At 31.1% G+C, this 12,025-nt stretch overlaps 1 protein-coding gene and 1 long non-coding RNA gene across 6 annotated transcripts in view; one reads left to right on the top strand and one right to left on the bottom strand.

Moving 5' to 3' along the window:
- LOC126940852 (uncharacterized) overlaps nucleotides 1-12,025 on the top strand; it is a 144,890-nt gene that overhangs the window by 43,949 nt on the left and 88,916 nt on the right. The window contains exon 2 of the long non-coding RNA XR_007720939.1: nucleotides 8,010-8,132. This is a non-coding gene — a long non-coding RNA (uncharacterized LOC126940852). The remainder of the gene's footprint in view (nucleotides 1-8,009; nucleotides 8,133-12,025) is intronic.
- Nucleotides 1-12,025, bottom strand: part of PCDH17 (protocadherin 17) — a 97,014-nt gene that overhangs the window by 33,752 nt on the left and 51,237 nt on the right. The gene's annotated exons all lie outside the window — the stretch shown is intronic.

Raw genomic sequence — 12,025 nt, 5'->3', positions numbered from 1 at the left:
AATAAGATATAAATTAGAATGGTTTTAATCTTTGAGGACAGAAATGATATAAGTAAAGGGCTGAATATTAAGTAGAGACATGGTAGTGGCAATTTTGTAATCTACCACATTGGTCCACAACACTTAAATTTGGTCCCAATTTTCCATCCCTAAATTGATGTTTCTTCATAGAGTGTTGTTTTGAGGTGGTAATTATAACTGCCAGATTATATGTTAAAAATTGATTGATTTTCATAAAATAGTTAGAGTGAATACATTTCTTTCCCCTGAAGACAAAATTCACCTTTAGAAACTAATCTTTTCCATCCTTTCCTCCATGACCCCCACCATTCTGTCTTTCCTTTCTTCTTCCCTGCCTTCCTTTTCTTTCTTTCTTTATTTCTCTCATTTTATCTGGAACCTCAAATTTACCTTGTGTGCCTTCATATGAAAACCTCAATTTGGCAGCATCCTAAAACCAAGGGTTTATGCTAAAATTGTTCAATGAAAATCAAAAATTTACAAACTAAATATGATCATCTCCTTCCTTTTTGACAGTTATTTTTTTTAAATGTAAATTATCAATATACTTGAAGCTTTTGTTTTGTGACAGATGCACTACAATAAATAGATGGTACCTCAATCTTCCCTTTTTCTCTGTACATTTGATTTTAATTTATTTAGAAAAGAAAAACATAATTGATTTCAGTTTTTTCAGTCAGTAGGAGACTTTTCTAAAAATTCCATTCAACTGGATAATTGAGACTTGCACTTATAAAAATGTGTCCTACTTAGTAAGTATCCTGGGCAGCAATCAAGTGGTTAATAAAATACAAAACACTAAAATCTATATAGCACAAAAGGCCAATATCTTTCTATTCCTCATCAAGGAATTACAGAAACATCCTGACCCAGCTCTTTGGACACACAGGAGTTGTCATCCTGATTCGGATCCTTGATTAATATACTCTAGAATGATACATCTGGCAATGGCCTACATAAGATCTCTCTAAGGACTGGAGAAAAAATAGACTATTAAAATGGAACAATTATACTGTCATATACTGTAACTGTTTTTTTGGTTTTCAGATAAATTTTTAAAAGGATTAAAAATTTTTTAATAATAAAATGTTGACCTCAAGAAAAAGTACTTCACTTCAGGAAAGTATTTTAAAAAAATGAAAACACGTAATATTTACCATTTTATAGTTTCTTTTAGAAACTTACCCTAGTGTTAAATGTGTTTATTCAATAATTGAATTTGATTAGGATATCTTTTGAAGGTTCAAATTTCCTTTTAACTTCTGAAGTAAAGAATTTTCCCTAACACTTTCTGGACATGCATTTTTTTAATAGGAGGAATATATATATATATGAATGCACAGGGCTAGAAAGGGACAAAACAAAAGAAAGTCCTTCATTCTCATCAAAATCTTTTCATATTCATTGCTCATTGGATTCTAACAATTGCTCTTTATGGTAAGTATACAAGGTATTGCTGACATAATTTTACAAATAAGAAAGTAGCTATTATAATGTAGCAATTATATTATGTTCCAAAACTGTTGCAAACAGAACTCATGCCCATTGGGCATTTTTAACAACAAACATCTTTAGCTGAGAAAACAGCAAAACCCATACATTTGGACTGATTTACCAACTTCTAGCTGTCACATCTTGACAACTGAGTAAATACTCAACTTTTGCCAAATCAAGGTAGGATTGATTTCATTTTACATCTAACTTGATCTAGATGGAAATAAAACACTTGGCTATGAAATATGCAAGATGTGCTGCCTAGACTTGCCTTGTATGCCATTCTTAAGTCATTTACCTCAAAAAAGAAAATAAAAAAACACTTGATTGAATGCTGGATCTATGTACCTACAATGTGTATGTTGGAAGTATTCCTGCAACCTCCTTTGACTTTAACTGGTCTCTGAAGACATAACTTATATAGAAAGATGAAATCTAAAATGTAATAGTTTGAAAATTTTAAAAAGAAAATCAAGAATTTGTAAAACTTTTTTTTTCTAAAGAAAAGAGATTATAAAATGTGAGAAAAATAACATAAGAGACCTATATAATTAGAAAAATAATTATTTGGACTGAAATGTTTTTTAATAATTTAATCTTTTATAAAAGATATCTGTGTAGCTGAAAGTTATAAAATCATGCAATCATTTTTAAATTATTGTGTCTCTCCAGCCATCATATTAGAAATAATAAGATCCAAATGATTTTAAGTGAAATCAAATTTAAGAAACTTAAGAAATTCGATTTATAAAATTTGACTTTATTCATCATTTCCAAATAATATATATAGGACTCACATCCACTCTAACCTATCTGTAATTCCTCTAAGTTAAACCTTAAGAAATAAAGTATGAAACAGCAATGTAAAATATTTAAACGAATCAGAATCTCAAGATCTAAGCATTCTTTAGAGAAGATATTTTGTATCCTAACTCCTTGATATATATATGAATGTAAGTGAACAGATATACCAAATTTCTTTAATTTTTTTTTTTTTTTTTTTTTTTTTAATACGGAGTCTCTCTGTGTCGCCCAGGCTGGAGTGCAGTGGCGCGATCTCGGCTCACTGCAAGCTCCGCCTCCTGGGTTCACGCCATTCTCCCGCCTCAGCCTCCGGAGTAGCTGGGACTACAGGCGCCCGCCACCACGCCCGGCTAATATTTTTGTATTTTTAGTAGAGACAGGGTTTCACCGTGTTAGCCAGGATGGTCTCGATCTCCTGACCTCGTGATCCACCCGCCTCGGCCTCCCAAAGTGCTGGGATTCCCGAATACTATTTCAGTTCACAATTAGTTATCATACTGAAACGAAAAAAAAAAAAAAATATGTTGGTCTGCATTCAGGTGTTCACCTTTATTATTTCAATGAGCACTAACTTTCTTGGTATTTGAAAACCATGGAAATAAATGAAAGTGGAAATCTTGACAACAGGCACATCCCTGGAGATAAGTACAGAAACTATAACCTCCTATTCAGGCTGAGTCATGGATTTCTTTTTGACTATGGAAAAGCTGAGAAATTCCACTGTCTCTATTTCTTCTATTGAAAAACAAAAAATCTTTATACTTCTTATATCTATGTATTTGTGAGAGAAATGGGCATACAATAACTTGATTCTAAAACAAGTTCAAATAAATAAAAATCCAAAGGTTTTATGATGTGCTTCACCCTACTGTTAAAGACATATAATGTATAATAAAATGTGTAACTTGTTTTTTAATTGAAATAGTAGTATTTAAAATGAGATTTATGTTTATAAGCTGAGCTGGGAAAACTAACCAAGCTCTTTTTCTCCCCTTTGAAAGGGAAGGCTTGAAAGGGTGACTAAAAAAGAAAAGAGTAAGAATGAAAGAAAAATAATACTCAATCTAAAACAAGTGAATATTAAAATACAAGTTAATTTGTGTTCTTTCCATCTTCTTTTCATGTTGCCACTTTTAGAGATGTGTTCCAATAAAAGGATATGAAATACATATAGCATTTTAACATGCCCAGATGTAGCTCTTATACATTGAATAAAACATTTGAATTACTATAAAAGTAGCTGAATTAGTTTATGGCACATCTTAACTCATTTTAGTATGAAAGTTCTAAAAGTCTTATTTCATTGTGAATACAATCCCTAAATGCCAGCCTAGTTAACTTCAAACATATTACAATATTTAAAAAGTAAAACTTCAAATTACTACAGATATAATTAACTGTTGATAAACCAAGAGAGCAGTTAGTTAATGTAACATTCAATGGATGTATGGAAATAAAAATTGTCAGTATGCTTCCTGGGCATGGGTAAGAAATTGAGATTCTCTCATTTATTTATCCATAAAATTGCAGACAATTTAATAATAAGCATAGAACTGTTACTCAAGGCATGAAATGCTAAATATCAGTGTCTGGTTACCAGAAAATAGAGGATGAAAAGAAATAGTAAGAGAAAATGTTATCAGCCTGCACCATGAAACATTATCAAGTTGAAATTATCTTCCTGATTTTATAAGCATTTTAACTTCCTGTTCTCACTGGCATTTATTAAACCATAAGTCACCTTAAATTGGTTTACTTGTATTAAAATTTAATAAGCTCTAGTATAATTTCAAAATAGAAAGACAGTCTGATATACATTCAATAGGCTTGCCTTCAATTCAAAAATAAAATACCTATATTAGTCATCATAACAATAATGTGTTTATTAATTAGGCAAAGGCAAAATATGTAAGGAAACTATACATTCATACTGGCAGCAACTAAAATTATCCTAGATAGGCCACTGTCTCCATGAATAAAAATTTAAATAATTTTCTTTCTCATGGATTCCCTTTCAACTTACCGATTTCTACTTCTAAATACACAAGGGAGATGTGTAAAGCTATTTGTAAAGCTTTTAAGCTTTTAATTGATGTGTATACTTACTACATCTATGAGTACCAAAAATAGCTTACATTCTTTTTAAAAATTAAAATGTAAATGTTAAAAGCTTTAACATTAAAAAATAATCTCAAAAGAGACAAATAGAGTAATACTTGGCTTACTCCCCACTTTTTATCTCTCCATGGTTCTTATGTTTTTGGTTTTCTCCATGATTACCTTTTATTTCATCATTTAAAAAAAATTATCTATTATTAGGTTGGTCATAAGTTCAGATTTTTCCTGAACTATTTGTCCCGAACTATTTGTCCCAGTGAAAGACTTAAAAGTGTCCCTTTCATCCTCAAAAATTAGCCATTTTGAATAATAAATTATATGATCATCCTACTAAATATTTTCACTATGTGCTATAAACTATAAAAATGGTCATGTATTGAGTGAACTAAGTTCATTTTAAATGAACAAAAAGTTTGCTTCATTTTTTCTACTTTCACTTAATAACAGAATTTTAGCTGAAATAATTAAATATTTCTTCATAATTACTTCATATTTAATTTTGGTAAACACTCTTGACTAATGAATTGGTAGTTACCAAAGAATTATTAATTTATTATACTTCCAATGAGCAAGAGTTAAAGAAAAAATATACATATTGCAGACACTATTCTGAGGTTGTAATTTTTAACTCAAATGCATGTAATTTAAATGTCTGTAAAATGATTCTGCCAAAATGTTGATACTGCATTTAAAAACCACAAGGGATACCATTTTCAAAGGTTATACAGTTATACTGTCAAATGAAGGGCATACAATACAGCTAGTTAGAGTAATGCAATTAGTGAACATGCTGTGCTTAGATTATCATAAAAACTATACCTGGCACAAGATAAAGATTTCATGATTTATATCACACATAAATGATACTAAAAAGGACTTATATTTATGGATTATGCATTGTATCAAATTTTTCTACTCACAAAAATTTTCAGTTTTATTGAGATGTCATACTCTTTCATTATAAATATACATTACATATACATTTCACCTGAAGAAATTCATGATTTTACTTGTTTTCACCTTTCCTATTTAGTTTCAGTCGCATAATTTGATTTTAAAAACGGTATATGACTCTTGAGTATTATGGCAATAATTTTAGGCTTCTAAACTGTTTTATCTAAAACTTGAACTCCCTTACACATCATTAAATGGTCTGCTTACATTCTAATTAGATGAAGAACCTTTGAATATAATCTCCTACACTCTTTACTACAGTAAGATGATATTATAGTAATTCTTAAAAGTTATTCTAGATTCTATTAGTTTACCTGATACTGCTTATTTTTGTGTTGCCACTTTTAGAGATGTGTTCCAATAAAAGGATATGAAAAGCATATGTTTTTACTAATTTGTAAAAACACTTGTGCCCAAATAATGCCAACAATACAGTAAAAATCCAGCATTAATAAGGATAGGATGCTAGTCTAAATATTAAAATAATTATTTTTCATACATGATTTTTAAAACCTAAATATGATATATAAAAATCTAAGTATATTTCCTTCTTAAGAGTATTTTCTTTTTGGAAACTGGCCTGGTTATGTGAAGACTCTGAAGAATCTATAGCCTATTAATTTTACTTTAACTTCCTATGCAGTTATTGTTTTCATCAAGAACCTTTAAAACTATTCATATCCTTTAAAACAATAATTTTGCTTTTAGTGTCAGTTCTGAAGAAAATAATTAGAGATCTTATTTTAAGACATATGTTTGCACCTGATGAAGGTGGAGGACAATCTGTTATGTGTGAGGACTTAGCTCCACTGGGGGAGCTCCCTCCACAACTTCAGCCTTGGACAGTAGTGACAGAAGGGAACAAGAGGACACATCATTATAGAAAAATTTGTGATATTCATCCTTTTGTGTGGACAAAACTTTCATCATTCTTTTCCCGTATTCATGGTCAGATTGAGTGTTTAATATTTAGTTATTTTATATATTTTAATCATAATATTTTAAATTGCTAAATACAAATGAAAGGCACTGTACAGGTTAATAATGAATGCAAACCTTCTTTTTAATTTTTTTTCAAGTGAACTCCTTCATAGCTACTCTTTGATAATGTAATTTTAGATTTTTTAAAAAGTGAGTTAGTTTCATTATTACAGAATGAACCTCAAGGGCCATTCAAATCTATATAATGCAAATGTAAATCTAATTGAGATTGAGATTGTGTTTAATCTAATAGCTAGCTACTTCTAATTTGCACACATCAAAATACCAACAAAAACATTCTAAGAACCTCCATTGAAAGAAAACAGCTTGTTTCACACACCTGGGAATAAGTTTTATTTCCCTTTCTCCTCACTCTCTTTCTCAAGTAATTGCTGATGTTTTCTTGGTCACTTTCAAATTCCTTAATTCCAATCATTTAACCTTCTTTAAATGTTTCAGAAGTAATTTACTTTCCACTTTGAAATACAGAACATAAAGTTGTTTTAATAATGAAAAGTAGAAATGTAAATGATAATAAAATAAACTACCTAAAATCGCATTTTATCAACTGAATTTGGAATTGCACGATGTGCCATTTTTAGACTTCTATTATAACCATTATTTAACTATTCTGAATACATATTAGAGATTACTCATTTAGTGATGGTCTGGCAGTTGGGAAACTTTCTATTTTGCTTCTAACAGTTATGCATTTAAAGGATGGGGTTCACTATGTTCTTAAGAGAAAATGCTGGAATTTCAAATAAAACACAAACAGTCATAATAAAAAGATTTGTGAAACAGACCACAGTGCATTCTAGGCTGAAAAATTTTAAGTATCCCTTCTTGAGTGTTCAAGAAGTTTTCAAATTTTTTAATCATAGGCCATATTTCAAGGAAATAAACTTTCACTTTGCCTTGAGAATTCAAATATATGTTATTTTCCACTATCTAGTTTAACACCATTAGCAATGGTAGTTTTAAAGTCTGAAGTTTACATTATTTTCATATTTCCAAATCTAGTTTTTTATATTATATCTCTTCTCTAAATTACCCAGACTTTGTTTCTCCTACAGATGTCATATCCATCTAATTGCCAAATGCTGTTACTTATTTGCAAACTATCTCAAATCTTCATATTTCCACTCATACAGACCACCACATAAATTCTGGTCCATATCATTTTATATGGGAAATAGACCCAGACTGACCCCTTTGACATCATCTTTTCTCTCTTACAATTTGTCTGTGGAGTCATTGAAAAAGCTTTCCTAAATGATTGCATTAATTATATTATGCTTCTCCCTTATATTTTTGATGGTTTCCTACTGTTCATTAAAAATGTTCAAATTCTCAGGTTGACATCCAAGGTTCTGCACAATTTGGTCTCAGTCCTTTTCTGCTAACGTTAGTAACTTTTAAGATAAATTTAAAATTTTTGAATTGTTTTAGATTTATAGAAAAAATTAGTTACCACAGAAAGTTCCAACTACTGCACGACTAGTTGGCTCTATTACTGACATCTTATATTGGTATGGTACATTTGTCACAGTTGATGAACAAATATTAATTAATTATTACTAACATTATTACTAGCTAAATTCAACACTTTTTTTTTTTTTTTTTTTTTTTCCCAGAGATGAGATCTCCATGTGTTGCTCAGGCCAGAGTGCAGTGGCAACATCGTGACTCACTGCAACTTCAAATCGTGGGCTCAAGCGATCCTCCTGCATCAACCTCCTGAGTTGTTGGGACTACAGGTGCATGCCACTATGCCTAGCTAGTTTAGAAAATTTTTCCATAGAGATGGGGATCTCACTTAGTTGGCCAGGTTGGTCTTGAACTCTTGCCTTCAGGAGATGCTCCTGCCTTGGCCTCCCAAAGGGCTGGGTTTACAAGCGCGAGCCACTATTCCTGGCCTAAAGTCCATCCTTTATTGTGATTTCCTTAGTTATTACCATATGTCCTTTTTGTGTTCTAGGATCCCATCCACCATCTGACTCCACAACTTTTTATTCTATATAAAATTGATTAAAATTTCATCACACAAATGATACACCCACAAGTAAGATAAATTTTCATTCCAACAAACTTTTATACTCAACTTCCATCCATTACTTGATATTCATATAGTAGATTTAAAACTATTTTAGACTGGTATTCATAACTAGCACAATATCAAACTACATATTTTTCCAAAAGCTTTGAAAAACACAAACATTCACTGAGGGAAAGTAAGATTTAAGAGATCAGGAATTAGGCTTTAGGCTTGTTTGTACATAATTTCACATCTTCGTTCCTTATATAGTGGCACAAATAGCTGTTGACTCACTTAATGCAAACTATATTTGAGAAGATAGAAAAGAATGTACACCACATATGTGACAAACCCACACATTGTGCACATGTACCCTAGAACTTAAAGTATATAAAAAAAGAAACATTAAAAAAAGAAAAGAATGTATACCATTTTGAAGAATCAGTAATGCTTCATATGTCAGTATTATTATTGCTATATAGATTTTACCTTGTCCAATATTTTTAATAGGTATTACATATTAAGAGCATAAAGACAATTATAAGAATTTACTTATAGTACTAAGGGACCAAGCTAGTTTTAGTCTCCCTCAAGTAAATTAGAAGAAAATTATAGATAACATACTAATTACTATCTATCACATCTATTTATCTTTGAAGATTTTAATAAGAATTTATATGGCAACACACTATTGACTCAACTTCAATTTCAGTATGATGTTGAACCAAAGCAAATAAAAAATCTGACTTCTTTTTAAAGTGATTCATAATTCAGATAGATTCCCCCAAGGCAGAATTAATTATTATACTGTATTATTAAGTGAATTTGAGTAGTTTGGCATTTTTGAACTGATATCAGAAAAATTTGGTTATGTTAGAAGAAAATGATAGCATATCACTTAAACATTGATGGCACTAACACATGTATCAAGCATATTCAAATGAACTGGTGATACCTAAGTAACAAATGTTGTGAAATGAATGTACATATTTATATTCATAACACCATAGTTCTAAAACCAATTAAGTAAAATACTTATCCTCTATTCATAAAAGCATAATACTCATAATGTAAAACCAATAACTTGCCCCGTGGCTTTAAAAAGCTGTTTCTTTCATTCTTTTCAACATTCAACATTTAAAAAATGATGGTAATGAAATATTGTCATATGAGCACAGAAATAATTAGGTTGATAAATAATGGGTTTTGAACACTTGTGTGCTAACAAATCTATGTGAAAATGCATTATTAACTATGGTTTATGCATTTTGGAATTTTAAGGACAAGTTCCTAGCAACCTGGTATAATTTCCAGGCACAATTACAGTACATTTGAGAAGTTAATAATATTCTGGTAGATGTAGGCTAGGTGTAATTCTTAAAATTTTAAAAAGCTTATGCCATTAAACTTTAAATATAAATATATGTGTTTAAATAAAATAATGTATATATATATATGTGAATGTGTGGTTATGACAGAACATATATTTAGTAATCAAATATAGAAAGTCAAAATTGCATCTTATAAGAACAAATCTTATAAGGAGGACAAATCTTATAGGAGGAGATTTATTTCTAACATCTGGGATTCTATGTAGCCTAGTTTTTAAAAATCTCAGTACATTACAGAAGGAAAGTGTGAGCGAAACATAGTGTTGTTTTCCTCAGTAAAAACGAAAGAAAGAAACCTGGAAAACTCTGGCCTCTGAAGATTCGTTCCCTTAACTTTTATTATTTTAAATATGGGTTCTCCTATAAGTTTAAATTTAAGGGGATCTCACCTCATGCCTCAGAGGCACATTACCCCCCTCTTTAGAAACTATTTAATATGTAAGTACTTTGCTGCTATTCCTTTTCTTGGTGATGTCTTCTTATTGCTTTTAGCAAATCTTTCATTTCTATCATTACTTTCTACACATCTCAATAAATTTAGATGAACTTACCTAAATTGATGGTTTTTAAATCAATGCATATATATATGGCTAACGGAATCAGCATTTCACAAATAAATGCCCACTACTATCTGGGTATTCAAATCGAATTATTTAATTAGAAATGTGTCTTCTGGGTACGGTAACAGAAAAGGCGGTTTCTGCATCTTGAGGAATCTTTACCAGCCTCACCTGAGCTCCTTATTATATTTACTCACAGGATAGGTTGTTATTTTGCTGATTTGTCTCTTGTGCTTCACAGTGTCGATTTGATTCACTATTTTCCTGAAGATGTCAGCTTACCATAATTTTTGTATATACTTTATCGTACAATATCAGTTATAGACAATCAAAAGCTAACCTAAGTTTTTCTATCTTTCTCTCAAGACTACATTATGTTCTGAGCATCTGCAGTCTCTTATTTCAAGTAAAAGAGTCATACATCTCAAAATGGATTGCACTCATTCTTTGCAATGCCCGATTCTCTTTCCACCCTTTCTATTTAATCATTTGTTTCCTCTGCACATTGTTTTTGCCAGCCAATACTACTTAACAGCCCAACTGTATTGTTAAAATCTGATGGAAGTTCTTAATACTGAAAAACATGATCATTCTATCAAGGATTTCCAACTCCCTATCAAGACGTTAAGGCCTTTATTCTCCAAATACAATCATCCCCCTGACTCCCTCTTAACTACCACCTAGGCTGGTTAGAACTTCATTATTTCTCACATGGGCTATGGTCACTGTGAAATAATAAAAAATACTTATGAGATTAGAATTAGACATCCTAAGCTAAAATTTTGGCTAAGTCACGCAAAAGTTCTAGTAACCTTAGAATGGTTATTTCCTCTATTCGAAATGAAAATAAATATGCCTGTCTCATGAAACTGTTGAAATTTTTGTACGTTCCCTGAGGTAAGTTAGACAAGTGTACATAATTCTGTTCTTTGAATAGTCATTAAATGTTGTATCTGCTTCTGACTTCAACAGAACTGCCCTAAGGCTTAAAAATTATTAATAGTTTGATATCATGTCATTTACCAGATCAAGATCCTTTAACATTTACCCACTGTCGACTTCAGGTTCTCTAAATTCTTCTGCTTAACCCGTGGTCTTAATCCTTGATCAATCTATTTTTCTTTTAAACTAATCACTGGGAATACATTGGAGGTTAACAGAAATATTTTCTTCCCACACAAAACCTGCAGACTACTGGTGGAGACAAGTTGGTGCAACAACTACAACAACAAGAACAACAACAACAAAACAGTCTCAGCACTAGATGCTTCTTTCCTAAGAAAGAAAAGAAGAAAATGCCTCAATGGCTGGTTGTAGAGTGAGCTAGCAGGCGTGACAGAGAGGATTTTTTGGCCAAGGTTAAAAGTTTACATTGTTTTGGAAGTGTTGTGCATTGTAATCGGAAGAGTGAAATGACCTAATTTACATCGCAAGTAGATCACTTTCTTGCTAATTGTTGGTGAGTAAGTAACAGGACAACAAAGAAAACATATGACAAACTGAGAGGGTATTTCAAGAAAAAAGGGTAGCCTGGGTAGGGAGATACACCGGAGGTGAATGAACTGAAGAAATTTCACGTAGAACTGGGGGATGGTAACAATATGACTTAATGACAGATGTTAGCATGAGGAAGAGAAAGGATATAGTAATTCCTTTGTTCCTAA

This window comes from Macaca thibetana, chromosome 17, assembly GCF_024542745.1.
Source record: "Macaca thibetana thibetana isolate TM-01 chromosome 17, ASM2454274v1, whole genome shotgun sequence".
Lineage (NCBI taxonomy): Eukaryota > Metazoa > Chordata > Mammalia > Primates > Cercopithecidae > Macaca > Macaca thibetana.
This window is presented reverse-complemented; position numbering and strand designations above follow the sequence as displayed.